The sequence below is a fragment of the Balaenoptera borealis genome (genome assembly GCF_965194805.1).
Source record: "Balaenoptera borealis genome assembly, chromosome: 14".
In the NCBI taxonomy this organism is placed as follows: Eukaryota; Metazoa; Chordata; class Mammalia; order Artiodactyla; family Balaenopteridae; genus Balaenoptera; species Balaenoptera borealis.
Genome location: NC_138875.1, coordinates 9,400,818 through 9,422,447, shown reverse-complemented (window position 1 = coordinate 9,422,447; position 21,630 = coordinate 9,400,818). Strand labels below are relative to the sequence as shown.

The 21,630-nt window shown below is 37.4% G+C and overlaps 1 long non-coding RNA gene across 2 annotated transcripts in view; it reads left to right on the top strand.

Annotated features, from left to right (window-relative positions):
* The window catches only part of LOC309611202, a 175,542-nt gene that overhangs the window by 119,413 nt on the left and 34,499 nt on the right, over nucleotides 1–21,630 (top strand). Inside the window, exon 3 of one of the 2 annotated variants that reach the window (XR_014234388.1) lies at nucleotides 17,040–17,089. This is a non-coding gene — a long non-coding RNA (uncharacterized lncRNA). Of the gene's footprint in view, nucleotides 1–17,039; nucleotides 21,047–21,630 lie in introns of those variants that run through there. The other variant, XR_014234389.1, reaches the window with a different exon arrangement.

Here is a 21,630-nt window from a genome sequence, read left to right as displayed (position 1 = left end):
AAAGATATTTGTATAATAATTTTATCAATCTAAGGAAGAAGTCTATCTAAAAGAGAGAATTTATTTAAATGAAAAAGAAGTATTCCTAATTACTTTTCCCTACCATTGTGCATATGTTTTAAGGAAAGTGATACATACTATAAAAATACAAAAATTATATATAAGTAATTAATTTTATTAGTATTAGTAGGTGCCAACTCAATAACTCTATAGCATTATAAAACATATATACTTTGTTACGTGCTAAGTATATCTTGAAAGTAACTACTTTCCCACTTCCTCTCCTTACTCCTTCCAGTGCCTTCTTTACATACCTACAAAAGAGATCTTAAACATGTGAAGCATTACTGCTCTCTTGCTAAAGTTTTTGCATGACTATTCATTACTTTTAGAATTAAGTCCAAACTACTTAAATTACCTACGTGAGTCTACGTATTTCTTTTTCTAGTCAATCTCTTTGACCTCTTATGCATCCACGTGCCCTATTCAGTACAGTCAAGTCACATTGGTTTTCTTTCAGTTGATCATTCTCAGTTCTGTGCCAACTCAAGGCCATGGATACACTGTTTCTTCTACCTAAAAATGCTATTACCCTCAGGATTTACGTGGGTAGTTCCTTCTCATTAGTTACAGCTCGACAAAATGACATCTCAATAGATACGGGAAGTCTCCTTTAAAATCCTCAGTAAAGAATTCCCCCTCGCATATTATTTGTCAGACCCTTGTTTTTTTCTTCACGTTATTTTATTCATTTGTGTTTACCTCTTTCTGTCTGAGTCCTCTACTAGAACATACATTCTGTGAAGGCAGGAACCATGTCTGTCTTGTTCAATATTCTTAGCTCCTGGCCAAGCAGGTGAACTATAAATATTGGTTGAATGAGTAAAGCAGTGATGACTAATTGGAAAATAACATTTTTTGTAAAACAAATCTGAGAAATGACAGATGAAAAACAGTGGCATTATATTGTATTCCTATAAGCTGTGTAGCTTTAGGTCTAAAACCTTTTTTTTTTAATTTAGGAGTGAGAATTTGATTGATAATAATATTGAAATTCTTCACTCTAATGAATTTCTTGAGGTTACATTTTAAAGCCTATTTGCTTATTCTGTAAATCTTTTTCTCCACATACCTTTTCTCAGTTTGGTATATATTAGGCATGTCCAATTTGCTCTGTGTAAATTATAACTCATAATTCCACCCTCTCATCCAGGTCTATTTATCTCCTAGTTTTTCTATTTTAGTAAAAGACTCCACCATCCACAGAACCCACAAGTCTTCTTTAATCGTACTCTTTTCTTCACCCCTTAGAGCCAGTCTGTCAGCAGGTCCCAACTCTGACCTGCTGAAATCCCAACTGTAAAACATATCATGACTCACCCTGCTTCGTTTCGGCTGTACACTTTCCACCTTAGATCAAGAGGTTAGCAAGTGCCAAGGCTTTTGCTAGAATGACTGCCTTTATTGTCTGATGGTGTGGAAATCACTATGCAAAAGGAGCAGAACCATGGTGACAAGAATGAGAAGAGATGTTTATATGCATACTGAGTGGTGTTTAAGAGATATTCTGTTCTGAAACACCAGAAGGACTGGCATAGTGACTGAAATATATGTACGTATAAGGAGAAATGTGTGGGAGGGTGAGGGAGTTACATGAATGAGTAGCATCATTGAAACAGCATCACAGAAACAAATGACATTAGATTGCAGAGGGGTTGTCTTTCAGGCCCATGTATATTGTATCAATTAGACTCTCAGTGTGCTTGGGTCTGTGGCACAGGTTCAAGTTCTTCTGTGTATCTCTTGTAGTATCTTGGGCACCTGGATCATTAGTACAGTGATATTATCTTAATTATTTTCTGCGTTTTACAGACTAGAAAATTCAACATCAGATAAGGTAAACAACTAAGTTACAAGAAAAAGTAACCCTCAACTTGAAACAAATGTTTTCTGACTTTGAAGTCTGTACCCTTTACACTGTACCACAATGATTGGCCCGTGTCTTATTCATACTCATATCAACAGTGCTAGTATTACATCTAATACTTACTGGAGCCTGTTTAATTTAACTTATAAACTGATACCACTTCAGTATGAAGAACGTTCATTTTTTTTACAAAGATATTTATATTTCTCACTGAGTAAGGACTAATTTAGTCAATTGATCAACATTTGGCAGTGAATTACTGAGCTAATGTTTTAGCCAAAGCTCAGCAGGGCTTCTATAACATCCCCACAGATGTTCATGGTTCATACATGATTCACTTGTACATAGTCTGCTTCCCATAAAAATAATCTAAAATCATTTTTTTCATCAAATTAAAAAGCCTTCCATTCATATACTTTGATGGCTACTAAATTACAGTGTCAGCATACAGATGTGAAACTGAACTATATTTAGAGAAATGGCAACACTCTGAAATAAATGAGTTCAGGTGAATAATTACTTTCTATCTGTAAGACTGGGAATTTCTAATATATCATCTGCCTGTTCCAACAATGCAGAAAGGAAGAGTTAGTTCTTTGCGAATTGTTAATTATAACCCGTAATAACTGATTGCAAACTCTCACTAGAGTATATATTACTTCATTATAAATTGCACTCTGGAAACATGACATTTTAAGGAAATACAGTGAGAGATTTGCTTGTAAAAGATAGTCTACCTAGATATTAATCTATAATTAAATTATTTTAAAAATTCTGCAGTTAGGTCCACAATATCTACATAGGTACCTGCAATATCATTAATGAGAATTTCAGTGATACTGACTTCAAATCTCCTTTTACTTCCACCTAGTAAATATTTGCATGCAATTCCTGTACATTATTCTCTACAAAGTTTATTATGGAGGACTACTCCTCCAGACATTAGTTATTATAGAGCACAACACCAACAATTTTCATTTGACTATTCAGAGAAGCCTTGTGTGGTTCTAAGAAAATGTCCAGGGAGGTGGGAGTGAGCATCAAAGCTGGTAGGTTCCTGGCGTGGCAAATCTTCCTCCTGGTGTTCAAGACAGACTAACTTGTGCCTTTACATGATCTTTCAAGGTTATCTCTGTCAGAGTATGGCACAGTATTTGGGGGATACAGATGGCTTACATCTAAGCTAGCTGTGTATTACTCCTGCAAGACAACTCTAACTTTAGAACTAGATCAAAGACAATAATTTATATATATTTTTAGGACATTTCCCAGATAACATGTTCTGAGTTATTACTGTTGTATCTGATACTGTACTCAATATTTTAACTGTGCTATGTTAATACCCTTAAAGGTTGCATAAGGGAAGTACTATGATTATCTTTATTTGCAGAGGGGAAACCAAGGTTCAAGGAGGCTTTGTCACTTGGTCTAGGACACGTAATATGTGAAAGCCATGATGACTTTGTTCTAGACTGTGTTCTAGGAGGGGGCTGATTTTTTGTTCAACAGATTTATGTGCCTTATTCGCTGTTATAATTCACCTGCTTTAAATTATACATGCCATTTTAAGAGTTGTACTTTCAGCATTCAATTATTTTAATTTCCTTTAAATATAAAATGTTCAGAACTAGTGAACTAAGTCATCTGTATTTGAAATCATAAAAAGCTTTAAACATATAGAGTTCATCTTATCGTTGCAGCAATTAAGTGGGTTCAAGTGGAAGTACAAAAAGGGTATTAGTCCCTCATTATATTTTAGGAATATTATCCTTGTTGTACCAATTTGTCTAAAATGCAGCTGATAAGCTATTTAAATATGAAATGTGTTTTAGCTGATAAAATATCAGTAAAACTAAAAATGAATGAATGCCGTGTAAAAGCCAGGTTAATTAGGAAATGATCCCTCGAGTACCTTCTGGAATATAATGGAATTAGTGATTTCAACACTTTATGTTGATGCAAAGCCAAGGAGCCATGAAGAGAGAGTTTTATTCTGATAATTAGAGAAAGCAGTGTTCCAAGGCACTGGGAAGTTATGAGGTCAGGCTCTCTTTTATGTTTGAATCAGCTCCAAAATGCCATTTACTAGTACTATGCAGCTCATTTTTGAAGATTTTGAAGATTTTACTATCATTCAGTACCTCATGAATCCTGAATTTTAGCATTTTATGGATATTTTTCTTTTTGTTCTAGAAACATTATCCTTACATCATCAAGCTGAGTCTGTATCCATAAAAGAACAATTATGAGAATTGAGTATTTTTAAGTATTTGAAAGTGCTTTGTAAATATTAATGCACTTTATCATGCTCACTTTTACCTGACAATTTAAGTAGGTATATGTATGTATATGTATACATAAAACATGTATTCCAAATATTCTATTAATATGTGGTTAAATATTGTAAATTACTCAATTTAACAAAATGGGATAAATATATATATATTCTATATAAATATATCACCATACAAATATTATTTGTAACTGACATATAAAGAGAGTGTCTATAAACCCTTCTTCCTTTCCTCTTTTCATTACAGTATTATTTACTCTTTTCTCTATAGCCCCTCTTCCTTATTAATTTTACTAGTCTGTGTTCAACTTTTACTTACATATAACTAATATGTTATTCCAAACCTCATTATTTTTCTAAAGATCCCATCTTAATACTCAGCACCTCACTCACAGCAGGAAGTCTTGCTCCTATATCATTGGAAAACATGAAAGAGGCAAAGTTATTTATGGTACACCATGGGCTATATTCATCTTATCCAGTAACTAAAAGTATTTCCAATGAATCTGTACATTTTTTAATACCCTCTGTAGTGTGATCCTATGGTCAAACTGTCTCAGAGCTTATTTTTTAAAAACACATTCTTTAAAAACTCAGGGAAAAAAATAGTCATAATTATAATCTGGATTGTTACACAGTTTACTAGAGTGAATGGAAACCTGAAATTGCACATGGTCACTAGGAAGACAATTCTTACTAAAAAAAAAAAAAAAAAAGGAATGAGTGAGTCACCACCTGAGGTCATTACCCAAGCTTGATCAAAACCATATTTCCTAAAACGTAAGAATCTTGGATGGTATTGGACATGAGTGATGTAATAATATCCAAATTATCAAAACCATGATAATTAAGATTTTTTAAAAAACTTAAACAAAAGTATAAAAGTAACTTATTGTCACATGGATGACTTAAGTGAGGAAAAAAATAAGAAAGAAAACAAAAAGAAAGGGCTAATGTATCACTGTGGGAGAAACACTTAAGGGTTTAATCTCACACTATATAAAAAAGTAAGCTCAAAATGGATTGAAGGCTGAAATATAGGAACTGAAATTATAAAACTACCAGAAGAAAACATAGGGAAAAAATTTCTTGACGTTGGTCTGAGCAAGGAGTTTTTAGATATGACACGGAAAGCACAGACAACAAAGCAGAAATACATTAAACTAAAAAGTCTGCACAGCAAACAATCAACAGAGAGAAGGGTAACCTATAGAATGGGAGAAAATATTTGCAAATCATATATCTGATAAAGGGTTAATATCCAAAATATGTAAGAAACTCATACAACTGAAAAGCAAAAAAACTAGTAACACAATTTAAAAATGGGCAAAGGACCTAAATAGATAGTTCTCAAAAGAACACATACAAATGACCAAAAATGTAAAAAGGTACTCAACATAACTTATCATCAGGAAAATGCAAATCAAAACCACACTGAGATATCATCTCACATCTGTTAAAATGGCTATCATCAAAAAGATAAAAAGTAAGTAGTGGTGAGAATGTTGAAAAAGAGGAACCCTCCTACACTGTTGGTGGAAATGTAAATTGGTACAGCCATTATGGAAAACAGTAAGGAGGTTCCCCCCACCAAATTTAAAATAGAACTACCATAACATTCAGCAATCCCACTTCTGGGTGTATATCCAAAGGCAATGAAATCAGTATCTCAAAGAGATACCTGCGCCCCCATGTTCATTACAGAATTATTTACAGTAGCCAACACATGGAAACAATGTGTCCATCAACAGACAAATGGATAAAGAAAATGCAGTATATAAATATACAGTGGAACATTACTCAGCCATAAAAAGAAACGAAATCCTGCCACTTGCAACAACGTGGATGAACCTGGAGTGCATTGTGCTAAGTGAAATAAGGCAGACGGACAAATATTGGATGATCTCAGGTATATGTGGAATCTAAAGTAGTCAAACTCATAAAAGTAGAGAGTGAAATGATGGTTGCCAGAGTCTGGAGCAAGAGGGAAATGGGGAGAAGGTGGTCAAAAGGTACAGATCTCTATAGTTATCCAAGGTGAATACGCTCTGGAGATCTAATGTCCAGCAATGTGACTGGACATAATAACAATGCAATAATAACAGTGCAAATCTAATCCAATTGATTTATATGGTTGCTAGGACACCTCCTGGTAAATTCCTCAGAGTTTGTTCATTTTTGGAGCCAAGCCATATACAGCCAAACCTGTTGAAGTGGATGGAGCAATGGAAACTGGGCTGGTAAAAGGGTGTGACTTCCAGAGGCAGATAAAAGATCTGAGATTCCATAGCGAGCAGTGGTTCAGCGTGTAGGCACTTTCATAAATCCATCCTCCAAAAGGATTCACGCCAAACTCTCTGACCTTTCAATTCCCAAGATGCCTTCTGTGTGGAGCGGGTCAGGGAAGAAGGAGGTCATTTACCTGCCTATATGGTGAAAGAAAGGCAAGCGTAAGCAAGGAGAACAAAGGATGGCAAACATTTGTTCCCTGAGAGCAGAGACTGGGGCTGCTTTGCCCAACATTTTATTTCACATTTTCTCACACAGTTTTTGACACTTAGGTGATCCTCTATACACGTGAGATAAATGAACATTGATAATAGGAGTAGGACTTTGTGTAGCAATCCAGAGACCAGCAGGAAACTTTTTAGAGAACTTGTTAGCAGGAAACTTGGTAGAGAACTAATATTTAATATATTTAGAGAATCAAGATTTCAAATGTGTAAGGTTAAACAAAAATAATTCTTACCATTTTCCTTTTGAAAAACTAAGTGTATCTCAATGGTTTTATAACAGTTAATGACATAAATATGGTAGCCAATGTATCCATGATCCTTCATCTCTTTGTGTGTAGAAACAAGATCTTAACCATTTGACTCTAATGCCCTAACCCAGTGGCTCCCAATTATGAAATGCACAGACCCCAAACATGCCCACGGGTGTAAACTGGAGAAAATAGTTTCTGTATGACAAAATTGTAGTTGAAATACTTATCAAAACAATATAGACTTTGATGTCAATATGTCGATATATACATACACAAATATATAATTGTACAATATGTATTTCAAAACCTGGAGAAAAGTAACTCTCTGTATCAAATTGGGACTGTCACACCCTATTTTAAGCAAGGATGAACTGATATGAGGTATCTAAAAGCAGATTTCAGCGATATTTGTAAGGTAGCTGAAGTCAGGATTGGTGCAATTTATGCTACGTAGGCATAAAAGGCAACCCATTGCCTGCTTCTCTGGAATAATAATTCCCAAAATGGTTACTTTGAGGGAATAAAACTTTTTAAACATACGCCTTCCAACCTCTGCAAATAATACTGCAGAAGCCTTCAGTCAAGATGCCTCCCTCCTTTTAAGTGAGTGTCACTGATATCTGTCACGTGGGCTCCCAACATCGCCTGAAAGTTTGTTTCACTCAGATTGGCTCAAATTTTAAGGGCAGTCACAACATGATCAAAATAAATGTCTTTATTTTTTTAATACAGCAACTATTCCCCAAATCTTATTTTACTCAGTACTTATGTACCTGTTTCTGTGTGTCTTTATCAATAAAGCAAATCTTCATCCTAAAACCAAGAATAACACCATGAAAGTCAAATCCTTTCACCTATCAAAATTGGTAGAAAATTTTCTGACAAAGTAATAATTGCCACCGGATGCTTCAACAGCTCTGCTGCAGTTATCATTATAGATTTGGTGACAGTGAATCTTTCTGACATGACATTATATAAATTAGGGTATAATGTGTTAAATTACTGCCCCAGCAGGAGATGCAGGTCTGAAAGAAGAAACACTGAGAATCTTGAGTATCAGATAATTAGAAAAGATAAATTATTAGAGGTCAGTTAGTCCATTATGTATTTATTTCCCTGATAAATGACATATAAAATAGATATTTTGCATTCTAATTCAAAGATTTTAAAATATAAATGCGAAATAAAATTGCAGTGAATTGACTCACCCTTAGACTGACTATAATAATCTCTGATTTCTTAGCACATTTAGCTGACAACAAAAAAATCCAACAAAGAACTTTGGGGTCACTATTTCCTTTGGAAAAAGGAGATATATTTCATTTGCAATGTTGCTGATATTAAAAGCGGATATATTTTCTGACTTAAACACTGTTGGATTTACTGGCACTTTAAGAATAAGCAAGAAGAGCTTAAGAAATTGTTTTCTGTAATTGGAGAAATGCTTCGTCTGGAATTCTTGGAACCAAGTTTCCTAAATTGTTTTGCATTTTTTGCATTTTGGCTTCTGACCAGATCAAAATATTTTGTATTTGTGAAGGCCCCGCTGAGACTGTACAAATCTGGTTGGAGTAATTGGGTATGTTGGACTGTATTGTACTGATTATTCAGAAAGAGAGTACTTAAGTGACGTGGACCATCTTCTCTAGTTTTTGTAATAGAAACTAATTTCTTATGTTAAGTACATGCTTCCTTTGTATATTAAGGAGCTTTAGAAACCTGCTCTTTTGGTTGGCTTGGGAATTTGAGAGTGAACTTCCTGGCAATAGAACACCATCAAGAATCCAGAATCCAAAGTTAGTGGAGAGATAACATATACCCAAAGGCAGACACCAACAGAATCTAGAAACGTTGCAGTAGATATTTCTACTCTAAGTGGTGATATATGCACTGTGTGTGTGTATGGCAAAATGTTGTTAGCCTACTGAATATTATATTACTATCTGTCTTGAATGTAGTTTGTCTCTGTCATAGAGCTGGGCAGAGAATTCCAGCTCTGATTCTTTTTGTTGGAGACTGGCACCAGTTCATATTTTCACAGTCAAGCACACTGACAGAGAAAGATCTTCCTGGGGCTTTCTGAAGCTAGAAGGCAAAATATTTCATGCGAACTCAATTGATATTTCTTAAAACAGCTGTTTTGGAAAAATGACACGGAGTCTGATAAAAGTATGTCAGCTTTTTTTAATGTCAGAAAAATCCCTTTGAGACAAAGCAAGATCTGTTTTTCCATGGCTCATTGTAAAACCTGAAATGATGTTGGAAAAGGACTATTCTGAGTAAATAATGTCTTTAACTTTGAATTTGTAAATATTTTTACCGTTTGAAAGGGTAAGTTAAACGTCAATAAAACAGAAGACTTTATATCAGTGATGAAATTGCTTTAAAAATAATTTTTAAACTATTTGTTTTATTTTCAGTGTAAAAGCCTACAATTTACAAAGTGGTACTAGATTAATTTCTAGTTTAATATGATAACCACTTGTTTTTTAACCTTTGTGATCTATTTTTTAATTAATTTTTAAAGCAGTATTTGCAAAGAAGTTTTTATCAAATACATAGCACAACTGAGAGTTGTCATACTTTTTTCCATATAACTGATTTAGTCTATTCTTTGAATACATAAAAGTGATTAAAAATGTCGCTTACACACAATAGGAAAATGTGTTCATTACCATGATAGAATATTGTCTGAAATCTACAGTGCTTAGTAGCTTTTCTTCTACACTATTCAGGTTTCTCCACCTTTGATACTGCTGTCTGCAAGGACTCTGCCCAATCTTCCGTAAAGGGCTAGTCCTACTGGAGATCTTCCACATCTGCCAGTAGGGGCTCTTATATCTTCATATTCTTTCTTCCCAAGGTTAAATTAATGGCCTGTATCAAATCTCATGACCTAATGTCCACATGTATCATCCTTAAATGAATACAACTACTCAATATTTCCATAGCTATTGAGTTTTACTGAATCATACAAATCAGTTCCTCTATAAAAATAGACAGCAAATTCAGTTTAGCCTTTTATTCTCCCACACGACCTACTATGTTTTCTAACCAGCCTCTCTCCCATTCTCCATTTGCATAGATTTAAAACAAATGTACCCTTTTCAGATATTCTCCACCTCGCTGCAAATCACATCAACTGTGACCTCACTTTCCTGTAACAATTCTCTAAATGAACATTCCTTTTCACCCACTGGTTTCCTTTCCCTTCCTGGTACAAAGGGTCCCATCCCTTTCCTTTTTATATTCTATGATAATTTGTCTTTGTTGTTTATCTACTTATAGTCCATTTTCTTTTAAACATTCTTGAACCCAACATAAAAAAATAAGAATTAAAACTCTCTTCCATCATTCATTCTCCTCTTCTTCTTTAGCTCTAGTGCCCACTTTTCTGCTGTAATTGTTAACAAACTTTTCTGTGCATACTCTTTCCCTTTTGCTACTTCTGTTTGCTCTGAAATGCCCTTAATATTAACCAGATGTCCAAGTAACAAGTAGGGTGCATAATCATAGCTATTTTAGAATTATGACACATGGATGTTCTCAGAGAAAACAGGGAGGAGTGATTGCTGACCTGGAGTAGCTGAGCAATTATTAATGTATTTGTTGCACTAATTTAGAAGTACATCCTTGGCTGTGTAATAACTGCCAGTATAGTCTCACAATGTAAATTATAATCTTCTTGAAAATTGATACTATTTGTTAGATTTATGTATTACTTTACTCAATAAATAGAAGTGCTTAGTCACTATTTTATGGGAAATGAGAGAAAGTGTACATATAAATGCAAGTGTAAATAGAGTCCCTAAGCACAGCACCTTACAGACTTCTGAGAAGCTCAGAAATATCACTATAAGTGCACATTGTTCTTTTCTAGGGTGATTTACCCCCAGCATATCTGGGTCATAGAACTTGTGCTGACAGAAGGCAGGATCATAATGAAAAAGCATTGTATTGCCTAAGGAATGTTAATGAGAATTATACATTTTAAAAGGCTTTTTAATGTACTAGTAATTTTCTTTCCAAATAGCTTTGGATTTTAGAAAAGTCTAGTATTATCACTACTGATCTACAGATGAAAGAACGGACACCTAAGAAAGTTAAATAACATTGTAGGTGATATCAAGTTGTGTGTTGTATTCAGTTATGAATTGGAACTTGGCTTTGGGCTTTGAATATTGCTTTCTTTCTATCTCATTAGTCACAGTGGCTCCCTGTCAGGTGGTTTACTTCTTCTAGTCAATATGCCAGCTTCAGAAGCTCCAGAAGAGAAGCTGAGAGAATTTATGGCCCAGGCAAAGATGCATCTCTAAGGTGGCAACAGAGATGGCAGTCAGCCTAGGGCTCTGGAAGGTGGAGAAGGATGAGTGGGCCTGAAAGAGAAGGAACATCACCAGCCTGCCCCAGCCCAGCATCTGAGAAGCTGACCAAATGGACCAGCCTCACCTTCCATGAATAATCAATGGTGTGAATACCTCAGATCCAGACCTATATTTCTCGGCTGGCCAGGGGGCCAGGAAAATTCTGTCCCAGGAAAAGAACCCTCCTCCAAAACTCATTGTTGAAGCAGGGCTCATTCCCAGGCTGGTGGGGTTCCTGAAGACATCACCGCTGTTCGTAGCTAGAGGCAGCCTGGGCTCTGACCCGTTTTGCTTCAGGGACTTGGGAGCAGACCCTAGCCAGCCACTGGGGAAGGGCGGGGGCATCCAGCCCTTGACTGAGCTCTTACCTTCCTCTCGTAACTGTGTGTGAACAGGCAGGGGGGGCTCTTGTTAACAGAGCAGGTGATGGCCCACAGTTGAGACATCATCTGGAGCAGTGCCGTCCCACACCTGCTGGCCCTGGTGTCATCAACCAGACCAGTCTCAATGCTACGGAACATCACATGGATCTTGTCCAATCTGTGCTGAAACGGGAGTCCCTGCTCTCAGAAAAAGCAGTGAAGTAGATGTGGCCCGTCCTCTCCTACCTCCTGCACCTCCAGGACAGCGAGGTTCTCTCGGACACCCACTGAGCCCTGTCCTACCTCAGCGAGGGCTGCAGCAAGTGCATCAGCCTCGTGATGGACACAGGGGTCCCGCCCAGTCTGGTCCAGCTCTGGTCCAGCTCAGAACTCAATGTCTTAACCCCCTCTCTCCACACTGTGGGGTCATCATCCCTGGAGCAGGCCACAGACCCAGGTGGCATTGACACAGGCATGCTGAGCGTGCCCCCTCCAGCATGGATAGACCCCATGTCCTCCATCCAGAGGAGGCAGCCGGGACGCTGCCAGCTCCTCCAGCAGCTGCTTGCTTGTGGCATCATGCCTCCCTTGGCGGCTCTGCTGCAAAGTGGAAAGTTGAATGGCCAGAAGGAGGCTCTCTGGATGACGGCTGACTTCACAGCCAGGGGCACTGTGCGCGGGCTGACCCCGCCTGCCCACGCTGGGGCCTTGGAGCCCCTGATGGATCTGCTCACCGTGTGAGACGTCCTGGACGCCATCTGTTACACTCTCCAGATAGCAGAGAAGCTTGCTTTCTTTCTTTCTTGTTTTCACGACAATTTTATTTATTTTATTTATTTTTTAAAATTTATTTATTTATTTTTGGCTGCATTGGGTCTTCGTTGCTGTGCGCAGGCTTTCTCTAGTTGCGGCGAGTGGGGGCTACTATTCGTTGTGGTGCGCAGGCTTCTCATTGCAGTGGCTTCTCTTGTTGCAGAGCACAGGCTCTGGGCACGCGGGCTTCAGTAGTTGTAGCACACGGGCTCAGTAGTTGTGGCGCACGGGCTTAGTTGCTCCGCGGCATGTGGGATCTTCCCAGACCAGGGCTCAAACCCGTGTCCCCTGCATTGGCAGGCGGATTCTTAACCATTATGCCACCAGGGAAGCCCAGCAGAAAGCTTTCTGAGAAGGAAACCTGTGTCTTTTCATAGAAGAACCCCAAAAGGTAACTTCTTTAAGAAACAGCACTCCTGTATCTTAGTATATCATGGGTGTAAAGCTTTTTAAACTGAATGTTAATAAAGTTGAAACTTTCACCCCATCTATCAAAAAAATATATCACTGTAACTACACACTTCCGCACATACAGGCCCTTGCCCCAAAACCCAAAAGAACTGTACCTGAAATTGAGTGAGGCATTGTAAAGTATGACTATTGCAGTGATTTTCTGCTGTGCAAAAGCATGAACTTGAGGTTTTCACACACTGAAGTTGCCCAAACCGGGGAATCCTAGAAGGAAAAACCCACACTGGAGTTCCCAGGAAATGGAAAGGAAAGTTTTAAATGCATCACCTTTAGTTTATGGGAGGAATCATAACCAAGAGACAGAGCCAAGGTAGAGACTTATTTAAAAAAAAAACAGAAACAGGTAGAAAATATAGAAGAGCAAGGTCCTCTCGTTACTTTCGTAAGATAAAATGATTTAAAAGTGTAGATCAGGAGACGTGGTACCCGGCAGTTCCTCACAGGTTGAACTGAACCGTTTGTCATACTTTTGCTCGTTTAACAAAATCAGGTTTTCACATAAATTATGAGGTTACAGAATTGCCATCCTGTTTCATTCATGGCAGGTTTTCCTCTCAAAAGCCTTGGAACAACTTTAGGGTACTACAGTAAAGCCCCTGAGTATCATGTGATAATTTAAAGTTATTATACTTAACGTATCTACAGATGCTTATTCAATACTTTTTGGTGGAATGAAGTGTTATTTTATATCTGGTTAGTGAGAGAAATCTTGTTAAGTGAGATTCTGGAGACTATTGGAAAAATTTGGGGGGAAAGAATGAAATATATTTTATCAAACAAATGCTTTTTTTTAATATGTAAATATTTCTTGATATAATGGAAGCATCCATGAAATAGAGAGCCTTTTTATTAGTATACAGATAATGTAAACAGATCTAATCTGTTCTTCAGGCTATTTTCTGGTACTTTAATAACTTAATAATTAGAATGTGTTATGCTAAATTTTTTAAGTTTCTCCTAGATAAATTGTGCACAGAGAGAAGATAATTGTGCATGGAGAGAAGTAGTGTACATGAATTATCACTACTTTCAAATAATACAGCATCAAAGTTAATTAAGAATGACCCTAGTCTTAAGCAACGATGGCATCACTGACTGCATCATTCCGATGTGTATATTAAAGACTTTTCCATGGCTACATCTTTTATTAGATTCACTTCAATTAATTAGACGTCAGTTAAATAGATTAAAAATTAATGTTAATTTTAATAATAAAGCTAAGGACACATTTGTTTCTTGTGACCTTTCTATGTGAGGTTGGTTAGTATGTGAGATTGGTTATGTTTAACCTTTGTTATGTTCCTGGTTCACTTCTTATGAATCAGTCAGAAGGGTGCCTGATTGAGGTTGCAGGTGGCGTAAATCAGTATTTGATGAAATCTATGTTTAAATGGGAATAAACAGAGTAATTGGCACTTAATTAACATCAGCGATAAGACGAAGTAACAAGCCTATCTTTGAGTGCATATGGATTTTTGTAAAAGTCTACTGCTGTTTGTTTATAATCCAAGTACTCTTGAATAAATCTTTATGATATATTTAACTTCTATTGACGTATAGGTTTATTAGCCAGATTCTAACGTTGTGTTTACCAAAATCCATGATATTGCTTAGATACAAATTATTAGTTATCTTCAACTGTTACACTGTTTACCTGAAATTATGTTCACTGTGCATATACGTATACACGTAATTATATTACGTATAATTCTATGTAACTACTATACCTCAAATTTTATTGACAAAATATGCTCATTAAGATTAAAAGTAGTTACACATACACATGTATAACTGAATCACTTTGATGTACACCAGAAACTAACACAACATTGTAAATCAACTATACTTCAATAAAATAAATAAAATTTTAAAAGCAAAAAAAAAAAAAAAAAAAGGTTAAAAGTAGTGATGAATTTTTTCTTTGATACTAACGTTTTGCCAAACTCCCATAATTTAATTTTTTTCTGAAGTTTTCTCACCTGGAACATCAAACAGCATCTCTGGATCATGAATATTTCATTTTAGTTCATACCAGTTCTTTTATGATACCTGAAACTGCACTTCATGTGGCCTCAGCTTCTCAATATATAAAACAAAGAAAACTACTTTTATTGTCAATAGTACAATTTTTAATACAAAAGCAATACATGTTTAACTTAAGGGAAAAATATTTGCAGATCAAGAAATAGAATGATGGAACAGCCTATACATATAATCTGTCTCCAAAGAAATCATATCCCTTTTTGTCAACAACTATAATGGCCTTGGGCTCCTTACTTAATTCTAGACTCTCTCAATGTCCTTGCCTCCAAAGTGGACAGTTGAACCACGTGATAGTTTAGGTTGCTTCTTGTCTGAATTTGCGGTTTAGACATGCTTATTCTCCCCCAAATACAGCACATTGAGTCCTGAGCACCACCCTCTCGTCACCAGTTCACACCACTTTTGCTGCTTGAAATACAGTCCGCACCTCAAGCCCACTCCTCCAGTGCCTGAAATGGACATTTCCTCTCTGATTTAGGGTACTTGAAATGTATTTAGCTGATGAGAGCTCATAATCTAGAATATGTGATTTTATTTCAGTAGGTGGATAATTTACTAAGATTTTCTGTTTTATCTGCTAAATTAGAGGATAGTCTGTGAGGTAGACATTTATAAATTGCACTCTTTCGAGTCAGATGCCTGAAAATAAATCCATGTATCCAGGAGATAAACAGTATTCAGCCACGGTCTTTTTAGCACTCACCCCATGACCAGTGGGGAAATATATCTAGAAAAAGATTACTTCAGAACAGCATGAATACATTCAGATATCTGCTAAATGTCCAAATATTATTTAACCATGGTGACATCAGATATTTTATTATCATAAGTAGAAAATAATACTGTACCCGCGACTTACTCTTAAGCATTCTTAGTACGTTTTTAAAAACAATTTCCCATTTTAAAACTGTGAATCTGTAGAAATAATGAAGGTACAGATTAACTATATGAGCGAGTCTATTTCTGATTTAGGTCTCAAATTTTTTTTTTTTTTAAACATCTTTATTGGAGTATAATTGCTTTACAATGGTGTGTTAGTTTTAGGTCTCAATTTTAAGGGAATTGTTCATTGTATTGAACGTTCTTTTAAGCAAATGGTAAATTTGCTCACAAATAACAAAGAATTTTGAGTAAGTCATCAACATTAATCTAGAAATTGCTACCTGTGTAATAGTTACCATTTTAGGACATATTGTGGATTTTCTACTGTGACCTTTAATCGTTTAAATACAGACAGTCCTTGACTTAGGATGGTGGTTTGGCCTACAGTTCTTTTGACTTTAAGATGATGGGAAAGTGACACATGTTCAGTAGAAACTACTTCAAAATTTGAACTTTGAGCCTTTCCCAGGGTAGTGATACGCGGTTCGATCCTCTCTCCTGTTGCTGGGCAGTGGTAGCTCCCAGTCAGCCGTGCAATCACCAGGGTAAACAGCTGAGACACTTGAACAATTCTGTACTCAGACAACCATTCTGCTTTTCACTTTCCATACAGTATCCAATACATTATGTGAGCTATTCAACACTTTATTATAAAACAGGCTTTGGGTTAGGTGATTTTGCCTAACTGTAGGCTAATGTAGGTGTACTGAGCACGTTTCAGGTAGGCCAGGCTAAGCTATGATGTTTGGTGGGTTAGCTTTATTAAATGCATTTTTGACTTATGACATTTTCAGCTTAGAATGGGGTTATTGGGACATAACCCCATTGTAAGTTGAGGAAGATTGGTATTTTATTAAATTAAATGTTCCAAGATATTTGGTCTTCCCTATTTTATTACCTTTGAGATAGTAAGAGTACAGTGGAGTACTCTGACTACCGGGTTCTTATTTCTTTCTGGACTGGAGAGATCTCTTCCACCACCAAGCGCTTTGACCCCTCTCCCCTCTTAAAAATAAGAACCTTTGGTTTAGGAAACAGGAAGCAGCTAAGGGACATGTGACTTCCTCTTTCTCTGCCTGACAGTCTCATCCTAACTCTGCTTGTTTTGACTTTGCAGGGGAAGGAACATAACAGCCCTCAGTCTATCAAGAAGAACAACAGGAAAAGGTGACAAGCTTTATTTTTCATGACTTTATATCATAATTCACTTAGATTAAAAAAACTATGGATTTCTAAATCTTCATCCAGGAAAGAGATTTTCTGTATCAAAGAACAACTGAAACATGAATATGCTACAGGTGCCCTCCTTCCATAGCAAGGTGGTTGCCGAGCAACCGAGAGCCATCAAGGACTCTTAGTTTTTACAAATCTCCGATGGCTGGAGAGGACCACTGCTCTCCTCCTTGACGCACTGACAGGACTGTTGAATTGTGTTCTTATTAGTTTTTGTGTGTTACTTGTTTGAGGCGGCAATAGCAGCAGCAGATATTCCACATCAAGGAGTAGGATGTATGCTATTTGGAATAGAGTAACAGGTCTTAGAGTTGGAAATGAAAATTTAATTAGTAAAATAAGTATTTCAAGGCTGAAATGAGCAACAGAAAATGCACTTATCTCTGCTTTCATGTGCATCTCAGACCTGAAACTGTCTAAACTCCGAATAAGAGTTTGAATTAGCCATGCTATTGAACACAATTTACAGAGTGAAAATGATTAGTATGATTAAAATTCTCAAGTTACATGTCTCTGGTTGAGAATGATAGTATATTATATTAGTAGTTGTGACAGAGGTCCTCTTAGAAAAAAAAAGTGTTTGCTAAGAAGCATAATTTAATAATGGCTTTGGGCTGAATTTGAGCATCTGTCGGTTCTTTTGCGGTTTGTACCATTGAGAGGAGACAGTTTTCTAGATAATTGAGGTGGGAGAGCATAGAGTCCCAGCCTGGAGGGAGATGATTAAAAGTGGGGAGGTAGGAAAAAGTTATGGAAGGAAGAAGTCCCATAAACTTTGCTATAAAAAGCAAACTTTCTTCATGACCATTAAAAAATGCTCTGTGTAAAGTTTATAAAATCCCAAAGTGCTTCATATGAGTGATTTTTGTAGCTAATAGGGAAGTTGATTAGGGACTAAGATTCATAGTGTTTCACTGTAGGTATAAGCAAAGAAAGGGCATCCCAAGAAATCAAGAAGCAGAGAAGGTCAGGACCTCACACAATGGAGGCTTAATTGTAATATGATAAACAGGGCAAGGTGGAGAAAGCTCTTGACGTAGGTTGTGGTGGCCACGAAGGTTCTCCACTCAAATCTCTTTCAAAGAACCTGCTTCTGGGAGCATAGCTGACTGATGGTCTCCAGTTAAAGTTGGAGCCTGGCCTCTTCCCAGCCAGTGATGGATCATGGCAGGGGGATTGGTGGGAGACACTCCTTCCCAACACTGGACTTTTTCATCAGCAAACTTTGCTCAGGATGCTCCCCAGAGTATTCCCCAGAGGCCTGGCAGAGACTGTCCAGGAGCTGTGCTGTGGTCTGAAGCTTTCTAACCGAAGCTTCCTTCCCTCTTTCTTTTCAAGGAGCGGTAGTCTGAGGCCTCCCTTGACTGTCCATCCTTACTGTTCACCTTTCACAGGCATTTCCCCAATAAATCTCTGGTATAACTGTTTCCACCTTAACATCAACTTCTCAAAGTAACACAGAGGTTAGCCTTGAGTCAAGAAGTTGGCAGCTGCTGTAAATAATCTACAGAGCCAGTATTTTTTTTTTATGTAACCTGTATTCTTCACTAGGATTAGGCAAGTAATAAAAAAAATCATACCCCCAAATGGCCAGGCTCTGTCCAAGAGGATATGCCTGCATACATGGTAAGATTTGGGGGAAGGAGATTAGAGGTAAGACAGTAGTGCTATTCCTTTCTCCTTTCTGTCCACACGCCCAAGTCAAAGGGACATTTTCCCTATCTTCTTCATGTCTGGCATTCAATTGTTAAGACAGTTGAAACACATAAGTAGCCTAGGCAACATTTAAATAAATGATTTTCTTATTATTCAGTTTTTCCCATAAGCTATTTTGTAACAGTGCTAACACACATTTCTCTCAGGGGAGAAATCCCACCAGATTGTAGTTTCCACTCAGAGTTCAAATACATCTTTCTAAGATAATCTCAGCCTCAATATATTTCCCAAGGTCTACTATCCAGTCTTATTCGTTTCTACCTTATTATAAAGGTATGAAACAGATGGGGGAATATTTTTCTCATTCTACTCAGTACATTGAGTTTACTTCTTTTGAAGTACTCCCGGCAAACGTTCCCATTTTATTTTTGCATTAAAATATAAACTCTATGATACAATCTCATTAAAAGTCCAAAACTGAATATATATTTATGAATAATTGAATAGAGAACACTTTATACTCCTAAATTCCTATTTGAGAGAAAACTACGGTTTTGGAAGAAATATTGTGACAAAATGCTTTGGTTGTGTATAATACCACAAGACTGATATAATACTAATGGCCTCTCAACTGCCTTCTGAGAAGAATCTAGAAAAACCTTTGGTATTTCTGATCAAATTTTGCTAAAAAAGCGTTGGGATTGGGAACTGAGTAAGAACTGAATGGTTCTAAATGTAAAAGAGAAGAACGTGAAGTATTTAAATGGAAAAGCTAGGACAGAGCTAAGAATATACAAGAAAGGCCACAATTTGTATTTTTGTATTTTATTCCTTCTTTTTCTTCTACCAGTTGATTAAAACTTTCTTTGTACTTTTAATTTTACATTTTTTTGAGAGGGAGAGGATCTGATAGCATTTGCTAATAGTCACTATCACGTTAGGCAGATATTTTGAAACCAGATCACCTTACAATTTGTTGTCTCAAGAGATGAGGGCCTATGGTAGAGAGTATGACCAACTGAAACTCCAACTTTTATAGAGAATTTGAGGCATGACAGTTTACCTTAAATGAGGAATATGGGGATACATGGTAGCATTATTGAGGAGAAGGCATTGCTCAGTACCATACTGAACTGATAGGAATGAGACAATCTTGGGACATCAAGGTAGTGTCTTTTACTGAAGCAAAATGTGGCCATGCTTACCGACCAATAAAATAAATAGCAATAGTCTTCTTCTGGAGCAAAGGGCAGTCAGGCTTAATGTCCATTAAAAACGATTCAGGGTTCTTTTTCTGTAACACACCCCGCTGTGTGTGTAGGTGTCACCTGGCCCTCTTCCTGCCACCCTCTGGGAATTGGAGATCTGAGAACTGGCACAATAAAATACTAATACTTTGGTATGACTGTTGGTGTGAGTAATAAAATCCTCTGTCTCTGACCCAGGAGTGTCTTGTCTCCTGCGGACTTTCATGGAACTGCAGCAGCCTTGTGTGTTCGTCTGCAGGTAGACTAGAATCTCTGTCCCTTCATAGTTTTTAACAGTTTTGGTGATGAGGGTGAGATGCTGAGAGGAGCGTGGACTTCTGGAAGAGGACGGGCAAGAGCCTCATGGGTTAATTAACATAATTTGAGGGAAGTCCGTGAAAGTTGGTAAAATGTATCGTCAGTCAGGTAACAAACTGTCCTCCTGTTAATGGGTGCCTACTAAGAAGTAGTTTCCAAGACAACTGCCTGACTTGTTGCTGACTCCCTTTGAGGGGAGAGTACTTTCTCACCAATCGTTCGGGCAGCCTCAGGTTTAACTGCTCTAACAACAGTACTAACATTCAGCTAGTACTCTCGGAACTGATAAAAGGAGGTAAAGTACTAACTCATTTCAGAAAAAAAAAATTAAACCACTGAGCACCAACTCATCTCACTCTCATGAGTGAGAACTGATAGAAACTTGTAGCCACTACGGGCAGTAAACAGGCGCATTATTAGAACTTTGGCTCATTCCGTTGAGAGATGAGAGAGTGAGGGACTTAATGCCTTATACAGAAGAATTGGCACCAGATACACTGTTGCTCAGCCCCTCCTGCTGTCAGCCAACCTTGGATCTGTTCGCCCCTTAGAGTAAAATGTCTCAGATTTTTTTGAAGTGAATCCTGGGGCTATAATGTGACTTTGACTGTCTCAGGAAGATTTTCCAGAAGCAGGCAAATTCCAATATAAAATCATCCATGACTGGCTACTGACTAGTATTCCAGCTTTTAGGGCTCCGGATTGTTTACAGCACTGATGAAGGCAACCCACTGGCCGAGGAGAAATTAAATCCTCAAAAATCCAGATAAATTCTTGCAGTAAACCTGACCACTCTGGAAAATTCCCCAGCCCTCAAATTGAAACCAGGCATGGCTTTAGGAAATGTTATCATGCTAATGAGACAGCAGATGTTTCAAGTTCATATGCTCCTGTGCACTTCCCAAACTCAGGATAGCAAAGGGGAGCAAAGCCCAGGGTCCTAGAGGAAAGTGCTGTGTCTTTGGCTGTGCCTGTTGAGTCGAGGGGCTCCTAGAGGTGAAATACATGGTGTCCAGAAGGATGGTGTTACCATCCCCCCATCCAATATGTGGATTTTGGAGCAGTAAAGATATTAGAATGTTGCTGGCTGAGCTGCAAGCGACCACCAGGTTGCTCACTGGCCAGAGCTGCTCTCTGTGGCCAGTCACACGTCCCTCCCGCTGCCCTCCTGCCTCAGCCGCTTTCTGAGGAAAGACGATTGAAACTGAGTCCAGGGTCTCTCTGTGCCCATGAGAGACTGAAGGCCATATACAG